This window comes from Enhydra lutris, unplaced genomic scaffold (genome assembly GCF_002288905.1).
Source record: "Enhydra lutris kenyoni isolate GAN:26980312 unplaced genomic scaffold, ASM228890v2 scaffoldscaffold65, whole genome shotgun sequence".
Classification (NCBI taxonomy): Eukaryota; Metazoa; Chordata; class Mammalia; order Carnivora; family Mustelidae; genus Enhydra; species Enhydra lutris.
This window is the reverse complement of record NW_019154149.1, coordinates 2334931-2362820: the sequence shown is the minus strand read 5'-3', so window position 1 is coordinate 2362820 and position 27890 is coordinate 2334931. Positions and strand designations below refer to the sequence as shown.

Here is a 27890-nt window from a genome sequence, read left to right as displayed (position 1 = left end):
TACTATATGGCACTCCTTTATAGAAAAATGTGGCTAACTCCCACTTAAGAACATTAAGGCATAATGCTCCTCGGTGAGCTGGTTGAGAAGGGTTGCCACCCAGGAAAGTTTAAAGAGAATATGAAAATAACCCATAATCATTATAACCCAAATATAGCCACTAATGTCATTTTAATACATTTCTAGAAAAGTTTTGTGTTTACATACATGATAATGTAACCATATCATTGGGATCACAGTATTGACCACATTTAATGTATTTTGTTATCAGATATTTCTCAGTTATAATTCCTGGATGTTATTACAACATATAGAATTTAGCAATTCTGGTAATGTTGGGCAATGTGATCTACACTTTTTGTTTCTGTAAATACACTGTTTAAAAAAAAAAGAGATTTATCAGGGGGTACCTGGGTGGCTAAGTTGGTTAAGTGTCCGATGGTTTCAGCTCAGGTCTTGATCTCAGGGTCAGGGGATTGAGCCCTGCGTCCAGCTCTGAACTTAGCAGGGTGTCTATTTGAGGATTCTCTCTCTCTCCTTTCCCTCTGCCCCTCCTTCCACTCGCACATATACTCTCTCTCTACAGATAAGCTTTTTTTTTTTTTTTTTTTTTTTTTTTTTTGTAAGATTTATCAGGGAAGCCTGGATGGCTCAGTTGGTTAAGCATCTGATTCTTGATTTTGGCTCAGGTCATGATCTCAGGGTCATGAGATCGCTGCATTGGGCTCTGTGCTGGGCATGGAGTCTGCTTGAGATTTTCTCTCTCTCTCTCTCCCTCTACTCCTGCCCTCTCTCCATCTTTGGAAAAAAAAAAAAAACAACTTATCAGATGTATTAAAGATTACTTACCCAATGCAACATGATCTCTTAAATTGGATTCTGGAATGGTAAAAGAACATAGTGGAAAAACTGGTGAACTATGAATAAAGTCTGTAGTTTAGTCCATAGTGTTGTACCAATGTTAATCTCTTAGTTTTGAAAAATGTAATATGGTTACATAAGATGTTAATTATAAGGAAACTGAGTGAAGAGGATACAAGAAGTCTGTACTATCTATGAAACTCACCTGTGAATCTAAAACTATTCCAATATATAAAATTTAAAATAAAAAACTAAGTCAACACAGACCTGTTCCCCTGGGATAAAAATATATGTTTATAAAAAATAAAATTAAAAAAAAAAGTAAAACAAACAAAAAACTAAGTCAAAGCTGAAAACTTCTCTGGGATATTTTAATGAGGTACAGTTTACATACAGGAAAGTGTACATGTCATAAATGTACAGTTTGACTTTAAAAATTGAACACACTCTCATAACCACCACCCAGATCAAGAAACAGAACATTAGTCATATCACAAATACAGCACATGCTTCTAGTAACTGTCTCCTGCTAAGGCTAATGTTATCTGATTTCTAACAAGAGTATTAATTTTTCCAGTTTTGCAGTTTATGAAATAGAATCACATAGTGTGTATGCTTTTATGTCTGTCATATTTTGCTGAACATCGAGATTCACCCATGTCATTACATATAGTTGTAGATTGTTCATTCTTATTATTGTCTAATGTTCCACTGGATAAATATATTACAGTTTATCCATTTGACTGTTAAAAGACGTTTGGGTAAGTTGTAGATTTTGGCTATTAGGGAAAATACTGTTATGAACAGTTATGTACAGATATCTTTCACTTAGTATATGTACCTATTTCATAGGGCATATGTCTAGAACTGATACTGTTAGGTCAGTATACATTTGTTTGGCTTTAGAAGTTCTCTTTAGTAGATAATGAAAAATCGCTTTTTAAAACACGTGTATCAACTCTCTGTAATCACAGTGGCATTAGAAGTTTCTATGACAAGGGATGCCTGGGTGGCTCAGTCGGTTAAGCAGCTGCCTTCGGCTCAGGTCATAATCTCGGAGTCCTGGGATCGAGTCCTGCGTCAGGCTTCTTGCTCAGTGGGGAGCCTGCTTCTCTCTCTGCTCTGCCTGCCTCTCTGCTGCTCTCCCTGCTTGTGTGCTCTCTCTCTCTCTCTCTCTCTAACAAATGAATGAATGAATAAATAAATAAATAAAATCTTTAAAAAAACTTTAAAAAGGAAGTTTCAATGACTAAAGCATGAAAACTGCCCTAATATTCTAAGGGAAAGTATTTATAACCTTGAATTGTATACTAGCCAAATTCTCATACAAGGTAAGGGTAGAATTAGTCCATTTCCATAGGCTCACCTCTCAAAAAATTCCCTTTTATAGACTCTGTCAGGAAATATCTGGAAAGTGTGACTCTCTGAAAGAGCTTAAACCAAGAATGAAGACTATACCTGAGCTAGGATGAGAGAGAAGAGATCACAGTGAAGGAGATTTTTATGATAAGAATTGTGCATCAGGCTTAGAGAAACAGTAGCTGAGAGTAGAGCAGGTGGCTGGTACCCTCTGGGAGGGATGGCTCCCCTCCAGAAAAAGTTGAGTTAATGGATTACTTGATGTATGTACCCTTACTGAGAATGACTTTTATAGCATAGTTAGGAGTAGGAGGGTGGGGTAGATAAGGCACAAAAATAAGGCAATTATAAACTCTAAACAAAAAATTTAAACGATCATTGTACCTAAAGTGAATATGCCATGAACAGTACTCATGAACAGTAGTTCTAATATAGATGCTGAACTGATTTAATAAAAACATAATCTATTTATATCTCAGGAAAATTCTTAATGGATGATCACGGTGAAAGAAAGCAAAAATTTTAATTTTCCTTATAGGAAAAAAAATAGAAAGTGTTTACAATGGGGGGCAGAATAGCAGGTATGTGCATATTTAGAAAAATGGAAGAAATAATATAAGAATAAGTGAAGAGTTGATAAAATGCTGTTGGTGCTGGGTCAGGTTATATGACTGTTTATATTATAATTAAATACTTTATATAGAACACTGGTTATCTTGGAATTATGTATGGTGATCTTTCTTATTTAATAGTTTAGAAATTATATAAAGAATGTATAAGTAAAAATATAAAGAATATTAAAACAGTATTAAAACCAACCCCATTTAAAAAGAATGTAAAACTTGAACAGATGCTTTTTTTTTTTAAAGATTTTATTTATTTATTTGACAGATGACAAGTAGGCAAAGAGGCAGGCAGAGAGAGGAGGGGAAACAGGCTCCCTGCTGAGCAGAGAGCCTGATGTGGGGCTTAATCCCAGCACCCTGGGATCATGACCTGAGCCGAAGGTAGAGGCTTTAACCCACTGAGCCACCCAGGCGCCCCTTGAACAGATGCTTGACAAAAGATAGATGGATAACCAATGAGCACATGAAATGGTGTTGAACATTAGTCACCAATGAAGTAGAACTTTAAACCACTCTGAAATGCAATTTCACATGTACTCGAATGTCTAAAATTGGAAAGACTGAAAATACCAGTCTCAGAGAATGCTAAGCAACTGGAACTTTCACAAGTTAGTGATGATGTTATAAAGTGGTCTGTTTTAGAAAATGGTTTGACAAGTTTTTATAAAGTTAACATACATTTACTTTTGACCCAGGAATTCCCCAGTATTTATGAAGAGGACATGAAAATATATGTCCACATAAAGACTTGGACACAAATGTTCAAATGTTCATACTCTTATTGATAATAGTAAAAAAACAAACAAACACCCAAATGGTCATCAGCAAAATGGATAAACAAATTATGGTAAATTTACACAAAGGACTGCTACTTGGCAATAAAAAAGAGTGAACTAGTGATACTTGAGATAGTGGTAACACACTTCAGAAATGTCAGTTTGAGCAAGAGAATTCGAACACACCAGTATACGTTCTTGATGATTCCATTTATGTGAAGTACAAGAAACCAGAAAATGGTTGCCTGTAGACCTGGAAATCAACCCAGATACAAGACATAGTGCGGGAAGGGGTTTGTGCTGGTCTTCTTGGGGAGATACCTGCCATGCTGGGACTGAGGCAGGCATGACTGAGAAGGCCAGTCCTGCCAGAGTGAAGGGATTTGGGGCTTTTTAGGTAGGCAGTGTTGGCACTGCACTGTTTCCTGCAGTGGCTCTGCATGTCTTTGAGGGGCAGGGAGGGAAATATTTGCCAGCCAGCTCCTTTGTTCCTGGAGAGGCATTTGAGGTGAACAGTGCCTCTCAGGGATGTTTTCTAGGAGCAAATAATTTTCCCCTTGTGTGCCCCAGGCACTCTTCAGATGGTTATTTCCACAGTCTTCCCCTGTGTTGTTTGCTTGCCTTCTCTATAGAAGCAACACAGTGTCCTGTGAGCTCGATCTTAAAACTCCAGGCTTTAAGCTCCACTGGTTGCATGAGCTCACAAAATTCAGCCTTTCACGTGTTTTAAGCCAGTGACTTTTGGGAAACATTCTCCTTGTGAGTTCCCCCTGTGTGCTCCTCTCTCTCCTTCCCGCTCTCTCCCTCTCCCCATCTCTCTCTCCCTCTTTCACTGCTCCTTCTCTACAACCATAAATCCCTCCCCCTATAGCACCCATGACCCATTTCTCTCCTAAACCTTGTCTCAAAACTTCCTACCTTCTTCAGTGTGGCCTCTTCTTTCCCTTTAGTTGTGGAGTCTGTTCTGACAGTTTTCAGGTCAATTTCTGGGGTATTTAGGATAATCTGATTATTACATAGCTATGTTTCTGGGACTAGACAAGCGTAGGGTCCTTCTATTCTGCTACCATCTTCCTCTCCTGAACTTAAACTTCAGTTTAATTAAAACTTTTCTTCAGCTAATTCTCAAATAGCAAATGGAATGTGCTTTTGTCAGTTTGTGAGACAACAAAACATATCTATATATTCCCACCACAACACCCACATTAATGCTCTACTTTTCTCTACATTCACAAAAGTATTCATATACATATACTTGTACACACCTTTAACACACATACCTTTGCATCTTTGTTTCTCTTACTCAGAGAAAACCTCAAAACATCGTACTAAGTCAACCAATATTGCTCCAATTCACTGTTTTTTAAAACACTTCATAATACTCTATGGTGTTAGTGCATGCTAAATCATTTAGTTAGCTCCTTTATTTGGAGAGTGGAAAGTCATTCCTAGCTTTGGGATATCATGAGCAAAACTACAATAAATCATTTTTTTGTGTATTTATCTAGGTATTAAGACTCTTAACTTCTGTGGCATAAGGTGAGTGGCATTTTATATTTTGAAAAATGGTGGAGTTCCTGGAGTTGTTGCCTCACCCCTGCTTGCAGTTTGAGGCAGCCTAGGCTCTGACCAACATCGCTTCTGGGACTTCAGAGCAGACTCAAGCTGTTGTGGAAGGTGGGGCCATCCCACCTTTGGTTGAGCTCCTGTCTTCCCCCCACATGACTGTGTGCGAATAGATGGTGTGGGCTCTTGGTAATATCGCAGGTGATGGCCCAGAATTCAGAGACCTCGTTATGTCGAGCAATGCCATTCCATATCTGCTGGCCCTCGTTTCATCAACCATACCAATCACGTTTCTGCGGAACATCACCTTGTGTGATGACCTTGTCCAACTTGTGCCGAAACAAGAACCCTTACCCTTCCGTGAAAGCCGTGAAGCAGATGTTGCCTGTCCTGTCCCACCTCCTGCAGCACCAAGACAGCGAAGTTCTCTGAGAAGTCCAGTCCTGGACACCTGCTGGGCCCTGTCCTACCTCACTGATGGCTCCAACGAGCGCATCAACCAAGTGGTCAACACGGGGGTCCTGCCCAGGCTGGTCCAGCTCATGAGCAGCTCAGAGCTCAATGTCTTGACCCCCTCCCTCTGCACCATGGGGAACATCGTCACGGGAACAGATCACCAGACCCAGGTGGCCATCGACGCAGGCATGCTGAATGTGCTGCCCCAGCTCCTGATGCACCCCAAGTCCTCCATCCAGAAGGAGGCAGCTTGGGCCTTGAGCAACGTGGCTGCAGGGCCTTGCCAGCACATCCAGCGGCTGATTGCTTGCAGCATGCTGCCTCCCTTGGTGGCTCTACTAAAACATGGAGAATTTAAAGTCCAGAAAGAGGCTGTTTGGACCATGGCTAACTTCACAACTGGAGGCACCATAGACCAGTTGATCCAGCTTGTCCACTCTGGCGTCCTGGAACCACTGGTGAATCTGCTTACCATCCAAGACACCAAAATTGTTAAAATCATCCTTGATGTTCTCTCTTTTATCCTCCAGGCAGCAGAGCAGCTTTCAGAGAAGGAAAACCTGTGTCTTCTGATTGAAGAAATGGGTGGCATTGATAAAATTGAGGCTTTGCAACTTCACGAGAACCCGCAGGTTGCCCTGATGGCTTCGAACATTATCGAGAACCATTTTTCTGAGGGAGAAGAAAGTGGCGCAATATTACCAGCCCTGGATCAAGATCACGAATTCTTAAATGGCTTAACAAAAAAATACCAAGGCCCCCTGATTCCTAAACCAAGGAGCAAACCCTAACAGAGAACTTAAGAACCTTCTGTGTCTTGGCATGGCACAGGTATAAAGCGTTTTAAACTAAAACTTAATAAATTTCCTAAATTCCTAAAAAAAAAAAAAAAAAACAGAAGCAGATAAGAGGATGGATTAATTTTGCATTTTGCAAAACATTTAGACTTGTTTTTCTTTAAAAATGTTATTCAATAGCACTAATGTATTATGTTGGGTTTCTAAATAATAGATTTTTACGAAGAAGGAAATCTGGATTCAGGAGGTTGGCTGGGATTATAGTGGGAAACAACACCTGCAAGGGTTAAGGGAAATGTGGGGGCTGGACTGAACAAAGGAAGGAGGTGAATTGCAATAAAGTTGCAACAGATTCCTCATCTGATCCCACCAGAAGCTCTGGAGCTGGGATGGCCCTTCAGAATTTTCCAAAATTGAGGCTAGGAATCTTGGCCTTTGTAATCTTGTACCAATCAGTCGCTGGATGCTGCTACCTTTGGGCAAGATACATAACCTTGAGGGAGGCAACTTTTAGGTCAAGGGTAATTCTCAGAGAAGATTGCAGCTGTGAGCATTTCAGCAGCCAACAGTACTGGCAGCCGGGAAAATAAGTGCCTTGGTCCTAAAGGGGTATCTAGGCAGTGTACCACAGCATTCACCACAACCAGCAATTAAAAAATTCAAATGAAAACAATACCCAACATTACTGAATGCTGGAAAGAAGCCAATTAATCAAATCAATTTGCTGGAAGCCAAAATTTAAAATGACCAATTCACCAAATTACTGAGGATTATAGCCTTATAGAGTCTACATATATTTTTATTTAAAAAATGCTGCTGGATTGGCTTCCCAAGCAGCTGTACAACTTTCATTTCCATCCACAGTATGAGAGACCCAGAACCAGTTAATCTTGCTTTACTGCCAGCATTTCTGCTAATTTTTTTTTTATAAAATAAATGTATCAAGAAGTCTAGTATGAGGCAGTATGGGGGGACCCAAACTCTGTTAGACCGGCGAATGCTCGCTCAATTTTAAGACCTTGAAATTCAATCCTTTAAAAGACTACTATGTTGGCCAAACAAAATATATCTGCAAGATTTGGCAAAAGAACTGCTAGGTTGAGACTGCCCTAGTTTAAAAGGAATATATACAATATATATTGTGGAACAGATAATGGTATAGCTAAGGGAATGGAAACTTGACTTGCTTAATAACAAAAGGATAGCAAGACCAAGTAATGTAGTCACCCATGATAGTGGTTTTAATTTGGGGCAGGATTAGAGTTTGCAGAGTGTTCATCTTAGGAACAACCAGTATTTTATTTAACAAAAATATTTTCCTAAAAATCTGTGGAGCAGATATCTATTATAGAATACCTACTTTAAGTAAAATGTATTCAACTTATGGCTTTAGCACTCTTCATTTATAAACTTCTAGGCAAGAAGCACAACTCTTCTCTTCTCTTCTCTTCCCTTCCCTTCCCTTCCCTTCCCTTGATCATGAGCAGGGGGGCAGAGGGAGAAGCAGATTTCCCACTGAGCAGGAAGGCTGACAGAGGACTCCATCCTGGGACCCTGAGATCATGACATGAGCCAAAGGCAGACACTTAATAACTGAGCTACCAGGCGCCTTGTTTTCTTTTTAAAATAGAAATCCCTTTACTGTGTTGATTAAGTACTTATATTAGATGGGTGATGGGCATTAAAGAGGGCACTTGTTGTGATGAGCACTGGGTATTATGTGTAAGTGATAAATCATTGAATTCTACTCCAGAAGCTAATATTACACTGTTTGTTAACAAAAGTTAAAACAGAACAAAACAAGAAATAGTTTATATTACGTAACATTGCTAAAACTTGGAGTTCAGTAGTGTACTCCGGGCAAGGACCTTATATATTAGTGAAGGAGATCTACAGAGCCAACAATAAAACAGAAAAATAGTTGCTATAAAGGAAACAGGCAAAACATTGAGAGACAGACATCATGTAAAAAGCATGTTGTCTTGTGCTAGGGAGAACAGACAGAGTGAATAATAATACTAGATAGCAGGAGGGAGAATGCTGTGAAAATAAAAATATATTTCTAGAGCCCATCTTGACTCAGTCATTGAGTAGCTTCATGACCTTGGACAAGCCATTTAACAGCTTCCTGGCTTGGATTTCTTATTTGTAAAGTGTGTTACTAGTGTCTACCTCAAAGGTGTGAAAATTAAATGAGTTATCAAATGTAAAGTTCTTAGAATGTTGCTTGGCACATAGTAAGTACTCAATAAGTTAGCTTTCCTTATTATAACTTAGAGTTGGTGGATAAATTGATGCCATCAGCTGAGAATGAAATTATAAAATGAAATGCAAAGTAAGGCAACATTTTAAAGAAATTGCATGTGTTTATTATAAAAGAATGGTGCGTTCTGTAGTCCTATCTACCTTTGCCCTTTCTATACCTTGTGCTATAGAAATAACAAGAATTTCTAGGACACACAATGCTGTTTCAATCCCATATGGTGTTTCCTGAACCTAGAATGCCTTCTTTTTTTTTAAAAAGAATTTATTTATTTATTTGACAGACAGATCACAAGTAGGCAGAGAGGCAGGCAGAGAGAGAGGAAGGGAAGCAGGCTCCCTGCTGAGCAGAGAGGCCAATATGGGACTCGATCCCAGGACCCTGGGATCATGACTTGAGTTGAAGGCAGAGGCTTTAACCCAATGAGCCACCCAGGCATCCTAGAATGCCTTCTTTATTCCACCTATCTTACACCCAACATTATGGGTCATCTTTCACATTTGAGGTCAGTTATCCATGTCTTCCAAGAAACCAAATCTGCTTTTTCTTCCTCTAAGGTAGTGTACTACTCCTTCCCTATGAGATCTGCACATTGTAAATAATGGACTTTCTTATTTTGACACTCTATTCTGATTTGTTTCCAGTTATTCTCCCTTAGAAGTTGTGAATATTAAGAATAGGGACTTTGTGTTCACACCCATTTCTATTTTCAAATTTAACACAGCAAGTAATGTATAGATTTTTCAACAAATATTGAATGAAGGAGTGAATAAATGAATATTTTCTTTGGCATCTTTCATAATTGTTGGTTAACTTTCAGCAATTACACAGATAAGTAGATGAATTAATACTGCAGTAAAGAGAAAAACAGGCAATCAAATCACCTATGAGAAATAATAGTAGCTGAAAAAAGTAGTAAACATTGATTGCTAGCTCTTTGTATGTACATACTTAATCCACTTAACAATTCTATTAGATAATTCCAGTTATGATTCATGTTTTCAGAAGTAGAAAATGAGCCTTGAGGTTAAGCTACTTGCCCCAGATCATAAGCTAACAAATTGGGTGGAGCCAAAAAAATCTCCAAAACCATTTCTTGCTTTGTTAGACTATTTGAGCTTTTGCATGCTACAGTAACATTGTTTTCAAATCATATTTCACATTTTTATGATAATTATAATAGCAGTATTCTTAAAGGATTATGGTCAAATTTGAGAATAGTCCACTTTCCTCTTGACACACAACATATTTTAGCACATTAAAAACTCCAAAGTCCTGTAATGAAGGGCTTAATTGCTTAACACAGTTTAGTAAATTGACAGACTTTTTTTTTTTTTTAATGAGAACATTAGAGGGTTCTAGTCACCAGTTCCACCATGGTGAAGAGGATTCCTCACACATTCAACAAGCAATCTGAAACAACTGGTTATCTTACAGTTTAACACAATTCTGACACTATCTGCCCTGAGATAGCATCCTATTCCACAGGTAAAGGGCTCAGTTCTACAAAACTTCTCCACCTCTTCAGACACTAATCAAAAAGCCAGGTTATCATTTGTGCTTTTGACCAACCAGCTATAAATCAGAAGTTCCTATAACCCCTTCCTTTCTTGAGTTCGAGTTAATTTGCTAGAGCAGTTCGCAAAACTCAGCTTTTATTTATTAGAACACTAGTTGATTATAAAAGGATAGAACTATGCTGAGTGAAATAAGTCAAGCAGAGAGAGTCAATTATCATATGGTTTCACTTATTTGTGGAGCATAACAAATAGCATGGAGGACATGGGGAGTTAGGAGAAGGGAGTTGGGGGAAATTGGAAGGGGAGGTGAACCATGAGGGACTATGGGCTCTGAAAAACAATTTGGAGGGTTTGGAAGGGGGGGGGGGGGGGGGGTGGGGGGAACCAGGTGGTGGGTATTAGAGAGGGCACGGATTGCATGGAGCACTGGGTGTGGTACAAAAACAATGAATACTGTTATGCTGAAAATAAATTTAAAAAATGATTAAAAAAAAAGATAGAACTCAGGAATAGCCAGGTGGAAGAGATGCGTGGGCAAGGCATGGGTGTGAGGTACCACTTTCCAGCACCTTTGTATGTTTACCAACCCAACCCAGAAGCATTCTGAATTCTGTCCTTTAGGGTTTGTATGGAGGCTTCATTACATAGGCACGATTGATTAAATAATTGGCCATTGGTGATTGATTCAACCATCAGTCCCTCTTCCCTCCCTGGAAATTGGGGTGGGACAGTTCCAACTCTCTATTCATTGTTGGTTCTCCTGGCAACCAGCCCCAATCTTAGAAGTTTTTTAGAAGTCCCCTCATTTAACATAAACCCAGTCATGGTGGAAAGGAGCTTGTTGTGAATAACAGAACCTTCATGGCTTTGATGCAGTTTAGGGAACTGAGGACAAGAGACCAACTATTATAACAAGATGCTACCATTGTCCTTACTGTTCAGGAAATTCCAAGGACTTGGGGAGCTATGAGCTGGGAACCATGGACAAAGACCAAAATCTTAAAAGAAGTATGCATTCAGTTATTCACCTGACCAAAACGTATTTCTCATAAATCCCAATATTGCAAATACCCGTTCATATTTTAAAAAGCTAGGATTCTGAGTAATTCGCTTTGGGAAGTATTCATTAATCTATGCAAATCACAAAATTTAGTCTCAGATGATGCTGTATAAAATATGCTGAGTCTGTTTAGTTCCTGAACTTTTCCACAGTCAAGAATGTTCCTGCCAACTGGAATCCTTTAGATAGGAATAAGGCAGGGATAAGGTCAGGCTGTATGCAAGGAGGAGATGACACTTTACATAAACCCAGTTTTGTATGCCTTGCTGTCAGCAAAATTTTAAGTGTACATGAACCTTGAACAACACAGGGGTTAGGAGTGCTGACGCCCACATAGTTAGAAATCCACGTATAACTTTTGACCCCCTCAAAGCTTAACTGTTAATAGTTTACTGTTGATGGGAAGCCCTACCAATAGCAGTCAATTAATACATATTTTGTACGTTGTATGTATTATATGGTGTATTCTTATACATAAGCTAGAGAAAACTGTTAAGAAAATCACAAGGAAAATACATTAAGAGTACTGTATTGTATTTATAGAAAAGCAGATAAGTAGACTTCCATAGTTCAAACCCATGGTGATAAAGGGTCAACTGCAGAGATAAAGAATTATGTTTGGTGACTGACAATGCAATACTATCAGAAAGCATTCATTTAGGTTTTTAATATTCATTATTCTTTAAATTGAAAAATGTATATATCTCTGTAAAGAACCAATTTATATTTCAGGTTGCACATACATGAGACAAATGACGGAGTTGACACATAGAAAAACTCTACTAATGAGTCTGAATCTGTGAACATTTTGTAATTTACACACTTCCGGATTTCTTGACTAACCAACTTTTATTTTTTTAATTTTTTAAAAGATTTTATTTATTTATTTGACAGAGAGAGATCACAAGTAGACAGAGAGGCAGGCAGAGAGAGAGAGAGCAGGAAGCAGGCTCCCTGCTGAGCAGAGAGCCCGTTGCGGGACTCGATCCCAGGACCCTGAGATCATGACCTGAGCCGAAGGCAGCGGCTTAACCCACTGAGCCACCCAGGTGCCCCGGCCAACCAACTTTTAATTGAATATTGCTACATAACATTAGTGTCTACATTTAGTTTTATAGTTGTGTTGGCACCAAGCACTACTATTTAGCCTTGAACAAATGAGGACAGACTAGGTGTGGGTTTTATATCTAGGTGATGCATTTGCACCAAAAAAGGCCAAATTTTGCCATGACATGTTGTACAAAGTAAGAGTTGAGAATGGCTTGACAATAGAAGAGTGGTGGGAAAAAAATTGAGATCTCATACAGTCCTTGGTATCAAAGGTATTATAAAGCCCAGGGATGTGGGCCACAGCAGTCAGCATTGCATACATGTTTCATACAGTGGTATTTTACATACATAAGGTCTTATGACTTTATTGTCATTTAACTACAAATTTTATTTTGTTTTATAGTACTGTAAGAGCTATTAGAACAAGTTTGTACCTGGTTTTGTTCGTACACATTTAAGTAACATTAACATAAGTTTAAAGTCCCCAGTAAAGATCTGATGTAATCTAAAATAACTAATTATGGTTTTCTGAATAGAAGATGGTGAAAGATGTAAATCCTATAGTTCAGAGGTCTTCAAGGAGGACAATTTGGAAATGTGTGGAGGCATTGTGGTTATCACAAAAACTGCAAGCTGCTGTAATCAACTACCATGGTTTAGAAGACAGTGACTAAATGTCCTGCAAATGCTCAGAACAAACTTGAAAAACAGAACTGTCTTGCCGAAAATATCAGTAGTGCCTTGTTAGATTAACTCCTACATCGTTTTGGTTACAGTATTGTTAAAGACAAGTTTTAACCCAGCTCTAGCCATTGCACTGGGCCATATAATCCATACATATTGATAAAGTTAATTTGTATATTTGTATTTTGTATATTTGTAATTTGTATAACCCACAAAATAGGGGTTGCCCTAGTCACCTGGCCCACATCAGAAGTCTAAACCTAAGTCAGCCTGCACTTCCAAGAAACACCTGCCAAAGAATCCTAACATGCACCAATCACAATCCTCCAACTCTGCTTCAGCTAGGTCGCCCTAACCTAGAAAACAGGACCTATTAGCTTTTTAAGGAAATCCCTGACCTGTAACCCATCATGCCCTGTTTTCACAGTGCTTCTTCTAGCATTCTAAAAAACTTGTTCTTGTACCATATCCTTCTAGAGCAGTCTTTCACTGCTTGAAGGCACTGTGTTCCCCCAGTCCATGGATAATTTTTCCTTGAATAAGTGGTATCAAACTCATCGCTAAATTGTATTTTTGTCATTTGACCATTTTTATGCCAATGTGCCTCCTTGCTTTAATATTCTCCCATTCTCTTTTCCCCTTCATTCGCAGTTCTTTTCTTTCCAACCTTGTAACATAAAGGATCCAAGTGTGTTGGTGTGTGTGTACACGCACCTGGTTAGCTAAGCAATTATTTAAATTGGACTGGAATTACTTGGTTTAGATCTCTAGAACTACTTCACTTTTTTATAGCTTTGATCTTCAGGTCTGTATTTTTTATAAATTCCATAATTAATTCTGTCTAAAGATTATTACTTTTTCAGTTCTTCATAGTCACAGCTTAGGGTTCATTTTTCCTCCATTTTATTTGCATACAGCATAAAGTTCTTAATATTTGCCTCAATTATATGATCTAGAATGGAGAAAAGGCACAGACCTCACAGTTTTGCAATGAGAATTATAAGTCAATGACTACACATAGCAAGTGGTTAATAAGACTTAGCTATAGAAAGCTATATGTGTTTTTTGCAATGAATACATTTGAATTTTGATAGTCCCATTAGAAAAATGACTGACATTTTAGAGCTAAACAGGAACACAGAGTTATTGTTATGTGGAGCAAAGTAAAACACAGAGGAGAGTCACCAGCATCCAATATAGGCAGCTCTAGTGAATCTTGTCATTTTCACTTAAATGTTTTCCTACTTTACCACGCTTCTACCCTGGAGGTTGATTTAAAAAAGTTAAGGAAATTGATGACAGCGAGCTAATTATCTCTGAGACTATTATTTACATTTATTTAAAATTTAAATAAGAGTTGAGAAAACAGGATAAGGGACCATTTATTTCTAACATTTAGAAATCACACCATATTTTACAAATGTAGAAAGTATGGTATTTTTTCAAAACCAGGATAAAAATTTAGCATCTTTGATGTTTAAATATCTACTGTAAATTTGAAAAGTAGCATGTCAATTGTAAGAACACATTTTTGATCATCTATCTTACTCAGTGGCAGTTTGGGCCAAGAAAACATGGTTTATGTAGATCTTGTAAAGATATGTTTCCTCCTCCCCCAGAAATGTTTTGAAGTGAGTTGCCATTAATCTCTAAAGAAACAGAATTATGTTATTCTTAATATACTGCTTAACTCATTAAGCCATAATTTAACTTACTAATTTTTAAAAGGCTTATAGTACTTACATATCAAAGTAGACAGAATCCTTCCTTTATGTTTTATAAATCACATATGGAAAACTATGTTCTTGAAATTGCCTTTTTTTGATATACCATTCATAGTGGCCTGATAGCTGGCACGTTTTCAGCTCTGTATCACCGAATTTCTTTTGCATATGGAAAGTTTAAACTACCCCTGAACTTCCCTAGTCATGCTGCCCAGCTTATTATCTTTGTTTCACCACTGTCGTTAAGAAATATCATCTTGTTAGATTAACCAGAACCTTTCAAAAAGATGTACTGTCACTCCTCCTATGGTTTTTCTCCTTTGATGGGAAGGAAGGTAAGATAAAGGCAAGAGGGGAAAAAAGTAAAATCCCTATACAAAACGAATGCCTTAGCTTTTTTCTCATTTTCATTTTTCTCTGCGATGTATTTACAGTTTGTATTTCTAGAAAGACTTTTTCATTACATGATGCATAAACATGAAGGATATGTAGTGATATCCATGCTGTTTGTGGTTGGTTTGCTCTTTATGCTTATACTTTCTTGCCCTTGGCAAGAAATAAAAAGTGATTTTGCAGTTTTCTTCACTGCCTTTTTATGAGTATAAAAAAGTACTTGCTCTTAATATTTTTCATAGATCTTTTAGTAAGGCAGTTGTCAAATAAAACCTTTTCTCCCTGGGTTATTGATTTTTATGGTCACAACCAGAAGGTAGGTAATTTCATCATTTGACACCATATTAGGATTAAAGCAAAAAGGATCTTTGCATGTTTTCCAATGTGCATTGTATACCAAATCAGAATGGACACAAGCCTTGATCAGTTTCTGGTGTTTCCTTGCACACCAAAGCTTCTCTTGGAGCTGTTTAAGGAGTTTAAAAAAATTTTAGACACAGAGGCTGTCATCTGCTATTGCCTATAGTACAGGCAGCCCAAAGCAAATGCCAAGAGTTTTATTGGGTTCTTTTTCTCGATTTGTTATTGCATCTGGTCTCATTCATTGCACTAGATATCAGTTGATGCAGACAGATAGAGGGAAGTGATTGAAACAGAGATCCCAAATGGCAAAGTGGGAGGCTATCTGAAAGTACTTTATGTGTTTGTATTTGTTTCCTGAAGTTTAGTGAACACACAAGTCAGCAAGGATTGACATAAAACATGTTCCAACATGGGCTGCCAGGGAGTGCTTATTGGTCTGTTATATTAGCACCAAATAGCAGGAACACCAGAGTAACAATACCCATATTCCCAATGAGCTGAATATAATTATCAGAGCACTTTCTGATACTATTTCCTTTGCACTATCTTGAATTCTGTTTGGGTCCTCATCTTTGTATATGTGATTAGAATTCCATGTCACCAACAGACACATGAAAAAGTGCTCAACATCACTCAGTATCAGGGAAATAAAAATCAAAACCACAATGAGATACCACCTCACACCACTCAGAAGGGCTAAAATTAACCAGTCAGGAAATGACAGGTGTTGGTGAGGATGCGGAGAAAGGGGAACCCTCCTACAGTGTTGGTGGGAATGCAGGCTGGTGCAGCCACTCCGGAAAACAGCATGGAGGTTCCTTAAAGAGTTGAAAATAGAGCTACCCTACAACCCAGCAATTACACTAGTGGGTATTTACCCTAAAGATACAAATGTAGTGATCTGAAGGGGCATGTGAACCCCAATATTTATAGCAGCAATGTCCACAATAGCCAAACTATGGAAAGAGCCTAGATATTCATCAACAGGATGAATAGATAAAGAAAATGTGATATGGGTATGTATATATATACACATATATGTGTGTGTGTGTGTATGTGTGTGTGTGTGTGTGTGTGTGTGTATATATATATATATATATATAAAATGTGATATATATATGAATATTATGCAGCCATCAAAACATGAAATCTTGCCATTTGCAATGATGTGAATAGAGCTAGAGGGTATTATGCTAAGCAAAATAAGTAAATCAGAGAAAGACAAGTATCATATGATCTCACTGATATGAGGAATTTGAGAAACACGACAAAGGATCATAGGCGAGGGGAGGGAAAAATGAAACAAGACAAAACCAGGGAGGGAGACAAACTGTAAGAGACTCTTAATCTTAGGAAACAAACTGAGGGCTGCTGGAGGGGAGGGGGCTGGCAGGGATGGGGTAGCTAGGTGATGGGCATTGAGCATTGGGGAGGGTATGTGCTATGGTGAGTGTTGTGAATTCTTTAAGACTGATGAATCATAGACCTGTATCCCTGAAACAAATAATATATGTTAATTTTTTTAAAAAGTACAAACTGAGATTAAAAAAAAAAAGAATTCACTGTCACTCATGGTTCTTTAAACTTCACAATTCAGTGGTCACCACCCACCTCAGACATGAGGATGCCCCACAGGATCCAAGAGAAGGATGAGTCTCTATAACATAAAAAGCCAATAATATATCAGAGTCATGCTCTAGATGATAATAATTGTTCATGCATACTGAGGGGGGGATTAGAAGTGATGTAGAAAATCTGAAGCCCAGGAGAAAATGGAAGTAAGGATCCTTTAGCCATATGGATGAGGCAGACATTAGTGGTTACATTCTTAGTGATTCCAAGTGTTGTGTTCTAGATTCCATGTAAAAATTCTACAGGGATATTTGGCATGTGTTTCCAATGTTTAATGCACATTTTACTTGGATACTTCTGTGGTAAGAGGGACTATACTGGATATATTTCATATAATGCTGGAAACCATGGAGAATAAAGAATAGGCTAACCACAGTCCTATTCTTGAGGATTATTATAAAATGCACTGAATAACCCAAACAAAGTTGTAATATAAATAGCAATGGCAGAACAAAGCCATCATGTTTTCTTAGTTCAGTGGGAGAAAGATTCAAATTTCTATTATGTTGTGTATTAATACTAAGTATAAGGCTACAGGCTCAATTCTTACATTTTATCAACTATTTAGACTCACACAAGGTAAGAAAGATCTGTCTCTATTAAGGATTAAATCTCTAATTTATTTCAGAAATGTGTCCTAGGAGGGTGGGTCATACTGTTGGATGGCTTAGTGAAAAATCTTTCATTGTTGAAAACTACCTGTAATGAATCTGAGAAAAAAAATTGATTAACAAATGGAAGGCTTCACCATTCCATGTCACCAATCTCATAGGAACTATCACAGAGAAGGAGAGTGCAAATGGTCAGGAAGTACAAAGTTCCCAGGGAAGCTTCATTCCTCTCCCCCAAAAATAGTGATGGACAAGTTAACCATGGTAATCATTTTTACAGTGTATAGGTATATCAAATCACCATGTACACCTTTAACATCTATAATTTCTGTTTGCTGATTATACCTCAACAAAGGTAGAAAATAATTTTTGCTTTATATTGAGTGATTGATTATCCATCTTCCTTATCCATTCCTCTATTGATGGGCGCTTGGGTTGTTTCCATATCTTGGCTATTGTAAATAATGCTGCAGTGAGCATAGAGGACAGTCTCTTCAATAAATGGTGTTGGAAAAACTGAACAGCTACATGCAAAAGAAAGAACCTGGCCCACTTTCTGACACCCTACACAAAAATAAACTCAAAATGGATTAAGGACCTAAATGTGAGACCTTGAAACCATAAAAATATCCTAGAAGAGAATACAGGCAGTAATTTCTCTGACATTGGCTATAGCAATATTTTTCTAGATATGTCTCCTAAGGCAAGGGAAACAAAAGCAAAAATAAAGTATTGGGACTACATCAAAATAAGCTTCTTCACAGCAAAGGAAACAATCAACAAAACAAAAAGGCAGCTACTGAATGGGAGAAGATATTTGCAAATGATGTATCTGATAAAAGGTTAATATCCAAAGTACATAAAGAACTTCTAGAACTCAATACCAAAAAAAAAAAATCAATTTAAAAAATGGGCAGAGAACCTGGATAGACATTTTTCTAAAGAAGACATACAGATTGCCAATAGACACATGAAAAGATGCTCAACGTCACTAATCATCTGGGAAATGCAAATCAAAACCACAATGAACTTTCACCTAATATCTGTCAGAATGGCTAAAATCAAAGAGGCAAGTAAGTCTTGGCAAAGATATGGAGAAAAAGGAACCCTGGTGCACGGTTGGTGGGAATGCAAACTGGTGCAGCCACTGTGGAAAACAGTATGAAGTTTCATCAAAAAATTAAAAATAGAAATATCATATGAGATTCAAATCAAAACCATAATGAGATACCACCTTACACCAGTTAGAATGGCCAAAATCAACAAGACAGTAAACAAGTATTGGAGAGAATGTGGAGAAAGGGGAACCCTCTTACACTGTTGGTGGGAATGCAAGCTGGTACAGCCACTTTGGAAAACAGTGTGGAGATTCCTGAAGAAATTAAAAATAGAGCTTCCCTATGACCCTGCAATTGCACTACTGGGTAATTTACCCCAAAGATACAGATGTAGTAAAAAGAAGGGCCATCTATACCCCATTTTTCATAGAAGCAATGGCCACAGTCGCCAAACTGTGGAAAGAACCAAGATGCCCTTCAACGGACGAATGGATAAGGAAGATGTGGTCCATATATACTATGGAATATTATGCCTCCTTCAGAGAGGATGAATACCCAACTTTTGTATCAACATGGACAGGACTGGAAGAGATTATGCTGAGTGAAATAAGTCAAGCAGAGAGAGTCAATTATCATATGGTTTCATTTGTGGAGCATAAGAAATAACATGGAGAATATGGGGAGATGGAGAGGAGAAGGGAGTTGGGGGAAATTGAAGGGGCAGACGAACCATGAGAGACTATGGAGGCTGAAAAACAATCTGAGCGTTTTGAAGGGGTGGGGGGTGGGAGGTTGGGTGAGCCTGGTGGTGGGTATTATGGAGGGCACATATTGCATGGAGCACTGGGTGTGGTGCATAAACAATGAATTCTGGAACACTGAAAGAAATTTTAAAAATAAAAATTAAAAAAAAAGAAATATCATATGAGCCAATAATTCCATTACTGGGTATTTACCCAAATAAATGAAACACTAATTGGAAAAAAAAAGATGCACTCCTATATTTATTGTAGCATTATTTATATTAACCAAGATAGGGGTTAAGCTTTTATTGATCATCTTTTTTCTCAGAAGTACCAAATACACCAAGAAGAATGAGCCATCAGATTAAAGAGGGCCAAACTAGGGACCTGTAAGAGTCAGCCCTCAGGGTCCCTTATCTGTGCTTTAACTCAGGCAGTTTTGCTTTTACCTGTTTTAGATATAGGGGTTCTACGTATTATTTTTTAAAAAGCAAAATTGAGCTATTAGTAATTGATTAAAATTCATAATGCCTCTCATGTCCAGAAACCTAGCAAGGTGGGATGGAGGCTGAGCATAGTAGCAAGTATTCTAAGAGACGTAGATGGAATCTGCTTGAATTTTTTATGATCTAGTGTCAGAAGGCATATAGAGGGACATCCATGGTACCCTAATGGTTTAAGCCATCCAACCTAGCCCAGATTCAAATAGAGAGAAAATGGAGCTCACCTCTTGAATAAACAAGTTTCTAATAATTTGTGGTTATATTTATAAACTGCCTCAATTGCACCATGTTCAAAGAACATGTTTCTTTGTGATGTTAAATCTTGTCGTTTAGATTTGTATTTTTAAAAATATTAGTTTTCATTATGTTCACATTTTAATCTGCAAAAGCCCCCATTCCCTACCTCTACCCCTCCACAAATAAACTGATGTGCAGACATAACTGGTATAAAAAGCTTCCCCATGGTTTTGCACCCTTGTGGCTCACACAGGCACACACACTCCTATCCTTTGGAGGTTTAAATATATCTTTTAAAGGCAGAATGTTGTTGGAATTTTTTAATTTAGTATTAAAGACTCTCTTTTGATTGTCTCACATTATTATAACCAATACAGATCCATGTGCCCAGCCCTGTATACTCTTTTAGTTGTGTTTTGCTTATGTACTTCATTGCTTTTTCCACATGTATTCTGTTTTCTGAAGGCTCTGAGCGCTCCAAGACCTGTGCAGGGACAGTGGGTAGACATCTAGGTTTGTAAGTCCAATTGGGAGGTACTTTCCAGTTCCATGCTTCACTTAGCCCACTTTGATCACACAATGTAGAAGAAATTAATGGGTACTAATAGAATAATCTACCCTAGCTTATCGCCCTGCCTTGGGTCCTTCACCTGCTCCGGTTTTAATTAGTCATTTCCCCCCATGCTGGGGCCTAAACAATTTTTACGTCTCTGTAAGTATTTATCACAAATTTATTTCAGATATGGTGTATAAGAATGGGTTCTGTCAATATCTTGACTCTTCCCTTTTTTCCTTTTATAGCATGGGCTCCCTGTCCAAACCCAACCAGTTTGACATCTTGTCTCAAAATCCGCAGTTTCATAAAAGTAAATCCATCTGATCTTTTAAGAGCATTTATAAATGCAATGGTATATTTTCCATTTGCTCTTTAGCTTAGAAAATCTAGTTACTATAAATGAGGGCAAATCTCTCTTGTGCACAGCATTTCATGGATTTTACAGCATCATATTCATTATCTCTCAGTGCTCAGAACACTGACATAGTTATAAATGAGTAAACTGAGAAGTTAAGTGACTTGTCCATAAATGCAGCGAATAAGAAGCATAGATGGAGCTCAAATTCAGATCCTCTGACTTCACAAATTCCTTTCTGCTATACCATCTCAATGTTAAGTTTAAGAACATTTCTCAAAGCAGAAACAAAAACAAACAAAAAAACCAAACCAAACAAAACAAAATACCCAAAACAAAACTAAAGATAGGGTGCTTGTTGAATCAAGACATTTTAAAAATGAGTCTAGAAAATATTTAAGTATAGCTATTGTGACTGAAAGAAGAGCAGCTGAAAGTAATGTATTGACTGTATTGGTTTTGAAAACCAATGACAAAAATAAATGTTTATCTGGTATACGTGTTTATTTTTTGAATTTAGATTTTTGATAGCTTTGATGCAATTTCAAATTTATGGGAAGTTGCAAGTATAGTACTAGGAATTCCTTGATTTGCCAGATTCATCAATATTTTAACACATTTTCTCTCCCTCTTTATTCTCTGTATATAATCTATGTACATGTATATGTATATATGTATGTATGTATATATAAAATATTACTTCCACTGCTCCCTCAATCATTTAAGAGTTAAGTCACACATATTATGAGTCTTTACCTTAAATACCTTAAGAGGTATATCCTAGAAAAATAAACCGCAGTAAAATTACCTAAACCAGGAGATTTAACACTGATGCAATACTCTTCTTTAATTTAGGGATCTGAAAACTATAGCCCTCAGGTCAAATATGGACCACTGCTGCTTGTTGTTGTGAATAAAGTTTTACTGGAACACAACCACATATTGTCTGACTGTTTTCGAGCTACAACAACACAGCTGAATAGCTGCACTAGAGACTATATGACCCCACAAGTTTAAAAATATTTGATCCTTTATGGAAAAAAGTTTTCTGACCCTTCTTTTATTCAAAGTCTGTATTCAAATTTGACTTTGTCCAAGTAGGAACCCTTTATAGTTGTATTTCTTCATTTAGAATCCACCTGAGATAACTCATGGCATGTAGTTCTCATCTTTCTTTAATCCCCTTCAATCTGCAACACTTCCTTATACTTTTTTGTATTAAGTGACATTGAAAGTTTTGAAGAGTAAAGGCCAGTTATTTTATAGAATGTCTCTTGATATGGGTTTATCTGATATTTCCTTATGATAGATTCAAGTTATGCATTTTTTTTTGTAGAAATAACACCAAAAAGATGCAGTGTTCTTCTCGATGCATCCTCTCATTAGGTGTGTGATGTCACTTTCTCCCCTCGTTGGTGATACTCATTTTAATCAATTAAGTTGATGTTTGGTTAAGTTCTTCCAATGTGAAGTTACTATTTTGCCTTTGATATTAGCATGAAACTTTTTGGTAGATAAGTAAGACTGAATAAATACTGTTCTAAATAAATTATCACTATGATGGTTAAAGGTATTTTTCTGAAGTATTGTATGCATATTTTACTATCTTGGCAAAATGCTGAAGGACAGGCCTATGTACACAGAGTATAGAAGAAATGTTTTAAGGCCAGCGTTCACTAGAAGGCAGGATTCACACAGAATGCTGAGCCTTATCTTCAGTGCCGTTTTTGAGTGTGAATAATGGATGTTGTACTGAAAACAGGAAACCTTGTTTGGCTGACAGAGTATTTATGGTGTAAAGTACTACAGAATTACTGAGAATAAGTTCTTAATAATATTCCTTCAGAAAACACAGTATAAAAATTCAAATACAACACTATAAGATGAATAAGAAACTTCTGTCAATTCAAAACATTTCAATATAAGGCATGACTGTCTATATGCCAGGAAGAAACACACCACACATACAGGTTAGGGGAACAGTGATTTGCAGCAGCTGTCCATGGCCAAATACATCACTTATCATGTGGGGCTCTGAGAAGTAAGTCCACTGTTCTGAGCTGAGACATAGTCTCCCTGCCCTTGGTTAGGGACAGTCACTTAGACTGCCACTTTCAAAATTACGTTTTTAAGTAGTAGGACCTGACATACCAAATGATTTGACTCAAGATAGTCAAAATGAAGGTCACATCACTGTCCTCAAAGTCTGATTTTGTTCAGGAAGTAATTAGAAGAAGGACGATTAGGGAAGCAAGAAACAGAACATTTTCTTCCAGTGTTATTGACTTAGCATTGATTGATGTTTTAGTTCTGTCCACTCTCTGATATTAAAAAAAGAGGATGAGTTGAAGGACTAATTTTGAGTACACTTACTTTCAATTTCTGCTCAGTATTGGCTTGGAATAAAGCAAATAGTGAAACAATAACAGTAAAGACAAGAAGGGTAGCAGATGTTTTTCTAGATGATAGCAGAGGGATTTCCTGATACAGAACTAAGGAAGTAGTAGGAAGGAACTCTCACAATGTACTTAAGTGATTGGAGTGTTAGTCTCTAGTTCTCCCCATTCAGATAATTAGATAAAACATCTTCTTTTATAAATACTGGTTTTTAGGCAATACCATGTGTAGTTTTAATATTATTTATTTTGATGACATGTGGAGAAGGTATAAGTTTTGGGTAGTAATGGTAGAACAAGTTGGTCTCAGCTGTAGTATCCTAAAAGGGTGCTGAAGAGTCAGATTCTCCATATAATGTATAAATACAAGCTCCCTAAAAGAATAAGGATGAAGTGAAAGGAACAAATTATACAGTGTTGAACCTCACCATATCTTGGCATACACATGTAAAGATAAGTGTTAATGTTTGCTGAGTTGTTATGAGTATTCAACTGAATTGCACATAAACTGATTACAAATTTGTATATTCCACTGTAGTTTCTTTTCCACTTACAGGAGAAAAATGTTTTAGATGCCATTGGTCACAAAAATCTTCATTTAGCTTCTTTGGAAAGTGGTTAATTTTTGAAGGGTGTAGTATCAGTGTAAATTTGGATCATGAGTTTCATAATTATCCAAGATGGAGATTTGATAGGAAATTAATTTGGACATTTTGCCATTTGTAATTATTTTAAGACTGAAAATATCTTCCCATTTCCGATCACTGACAGGCTGCTTTTGGAAATTCAATTATATATTCACTTAAAATATTTATGAGAGCCCATGGAACAAAAATTTTTCTAGAAGCTGGTAAAGCCACCTAAAGACAGCGTTGGTATTGGGGGTATTCAGGAAAGGTTTCAGAGTTCCTAGTCTGAAGTGAGAAATGAAAATGAAAAGAAGAGAAATGAAAATTTTAAAACTAGTTCAACAATTCACTATTTTGCTTTCAATTTAAGATTTCCACAAAATAGTTACTTATGATACTTTAAAAGCAAGTCCTTTAAATAGTTTCCAAATGATTGATGTTAAGTTTGAGGACTTGAGAGTATTGCTATTTATCTTGATTTGTACCAGAATGACATAACTAAGCAACAAGGCTTCATCAGAATTCTCCATGAGACAAATGCAAACACAGGAAATGCTATAGATTACTTTTAAAATTATGATGGTTTGGAAGACAGGATCTGCAGACAGATCGCCTGAATTCCAATCCTGGTTCTGTCATCTACTACTTACATAGTTTTGGTAACTATAAAAAAAAAAACAACCTAACACCTCTGTAAAGTATCTTACTCAATAATGTTATTAGGAGAATTAAACAAATGTATGCAAAATATTCGTAAAAATGGCACAAAGAAAGCACTTAATAAGTATTAGTATTATTATCAATAATGAAAACAAATGAGCTGAAAATGCAATTCAAAAAGTTAAAAAACAAAAGGAACCATGAGAAATGAATTATTAAATTTAGCAACATGAATTATTGCATCAAAAATAGAGATTAAAATTAATCCAGGCATTGGCACATCAAAAAGAATAAAAATAGACAACTTGGTAAAATCTAATTATAAATCAGAGAAAACATCAGATAAGCTGTCAAAATTTGAAAGGAAATAAAATTATTTTTAATAATGGTGAATTTTTTGTTATCAATCATCACAGTCTTATAATTTGCCTCTGGAAAAATTAGGTTCTTCATCTGGAGACTAAAACCAAGTCATAGCCAAAATAGCAGTTGAGACATGGTTTCCTTGTATTTGACTGAATAACAGCATGAATAGCTGGTTGGTGCTTGGAGAGTGGTGAGTGAGATGGCAGGTAGGTGAGGGTAGGGAGCAAAGGTCAGGTGCTGGGAAATTGTTGCAGTCCTTAGGAATGTGTCTGTATTTGGAATAGAAACTTGGACTTGGCAATCTTGGCAAGGTTTTTCTTTCTGATTTATTCTTATGTATTTCTGTGTCCTCCCTTAATTCTGAAAAAATATTTCAGAATGCCAGCCTGGCTTGGCTAGGTTATGGAAATGAAAGGAATAGGGTTAGGACAGAGACATAGAGGGGCGGTATTACACTTCTGAAACTGGATATGATGAAGGTGTTTTTTGTTTTTTTTTAGATTTTGTTTTTAACTAATATCTATACACATCATGGGGCTTGAACCCATAACCCCAAGACCAAGAGTTGCCCAGTCAGACAGGTTCCCCTGGATATGATGGCAGTTTTAAAGAATTCTAAGGGTTTTGGTGAAATTCAGGGGGCTGTGAAGGACTTTTTCCTTTCAATTGGGCAATTATTTGGTAGTCATTTTTCTAGTTTCCAGCACCCAGAAGAGTGCATGCCACATGGTAAGTGCTGAATACATGATTGTTAAATGATTGAGGCCATTTTTATATAGGCAGATGAGGTGATTCTTCTATCTTACCCTGTTAATGGTCCTGTAGTGGAGAAACTTATGGGAGAAATGAGAGAAGGTGGTTTCCATGTTTCTGTTGCTTTTTAGCAAGGTTGCTCTACTCAGTCCATTAAATATGCCTGTTCCCAGCATGCACTGGTCTTTTGCCCTTGGTGATATTTTCCAGGCATGTGTGTGCAAACACTCATCTGTAATTGAATAGAACTTTATTTATCAAATACATTCTGTCAGAGAAGACTCTGGCTGTAGCAACTGGAGCCAAGCACCATCCTCCTGGAAAGTTCTAGGGAGGAATAACTTTAGCACTAATAACTCAGTTACTAGTGTATCTACAGGATCCAAAATAGCAATTTGAATTTGTGTGTGACATATAAAGACTTTGCAGGGTATACTGCTATTTCCACTAATAGCACACAATTACATGTGCATTCAAGCCTGTAACCTTGCCTACTCAAAAGATTAGTGGCCATTATTTCCTGCCCAAAATAAAAATGTGTATTTCTAGGTGATACAATTATGTGGGAAGCACCTACTGCTGGGAGATGAGGTGGAATCTATCTCCCACTGAAGACACATAACAAGATAGTCTACTATCATGGGGAATATGGCTATAAACACCAAAGAACCCACCCCTGAAGGTCAGCCTCAAGGGGTCTACCTAAGACTGAGGTTGGATTAGAATAGAAACCCTCTCTCCATACTGCTAACTTATCAATGAATAACAACAACATTTACCACTAGGTAACTGGCAAAATCATGGAGAGAGAGACTCTCTGTATGGAACCGATGTACAGGGACAACTGAAAGCTGAGACAGAGCACAATCATGGAGGAAAAACTCTTCAGCAACCTCAAGTACTCAATAATGTGGACTAAAGGGAATCTTTGTCCACTGTTCGTGGCAATGTAAATTGATACAGTCACTATGGGAAAGAGTGCGGAGGTTCCTCAAAAAATTAAAAATATAACTGCTATATGATCCAGCAGTTCCACATCTGGGTATTTCTCCAAAACAGTGAAAACACTAATTTGAAAAGATATATGCACCTCTATGTCCATTGCAGCATTATTTACAGTAACCAAGATATGGAAACAAACCAAGTGTCTACTGATATATGAATGGATAGAGATGTGATGTATATATACAATGGAATATTACTCAGCCATAAAAAGGATAAGATCCTGTCATTTGCAACAACATAAATGGATCTAGAGGGTATAAGAGGTATAATGCTAAGTCAGAAAAAGACAAATGCCATAGCATTTCACCTATGTGGAATGTAAGAAACAAAACAAAGAAGAAGACAGTACTCTTTTTTTTTTTAACACTCTTAAATATAGAGAACACACTGTGTTTACCAGAGGGGAGATTGGTGGGGGATGGGTGAAATAGAACAAGGGGATTAAGAGTACAATTATCTTCATGAGCACTGAGTAATGTATAGAATTGTTGAATCACTATACTATACACCTGAAATTATGTAACACTGTAAGTTAACTATAATGGCATTAAAATTTCTAAAAATTAAAAATAGAATTATTGTGTGATCCAGCAACTCTGGATATATACACAAAAGAATTATAAGCAGGGTTGAAGACATATTTGTATACCCATGTTTATAGCAGCATTATTCACAATAGGCAAATGGTAGGAGTAATCTAAGTGTCCACTGATGGATGAATGGATAAATAAAATGTGTATGTGTACAATGGGTGTCATTCAACCTTTTTTTTAATTTTTTTAAAATTTTTAATCATTTTTTAAAATTTATTTTCAGCATAACAGTATTCATTGTTTTTGTACCACACCCAGTGCTCCATGCAATCCGTGCCCTCTCTAATACCCACCA

At 37.1% G+C, this 27890-nt stretch overlaps 1 pseudogene; it reads left to right on the top strand.

Moving 5' to 3' along the window:
• The first annotated feature begins 5187 nt into the window (after nt 1–5187).
• On the top strand, nt 5188–6435 carry LOC111158954 (annotated as a pseudogene).
• Nucleotides 6436–27890: the final 21455 nt, after the last annotated feature.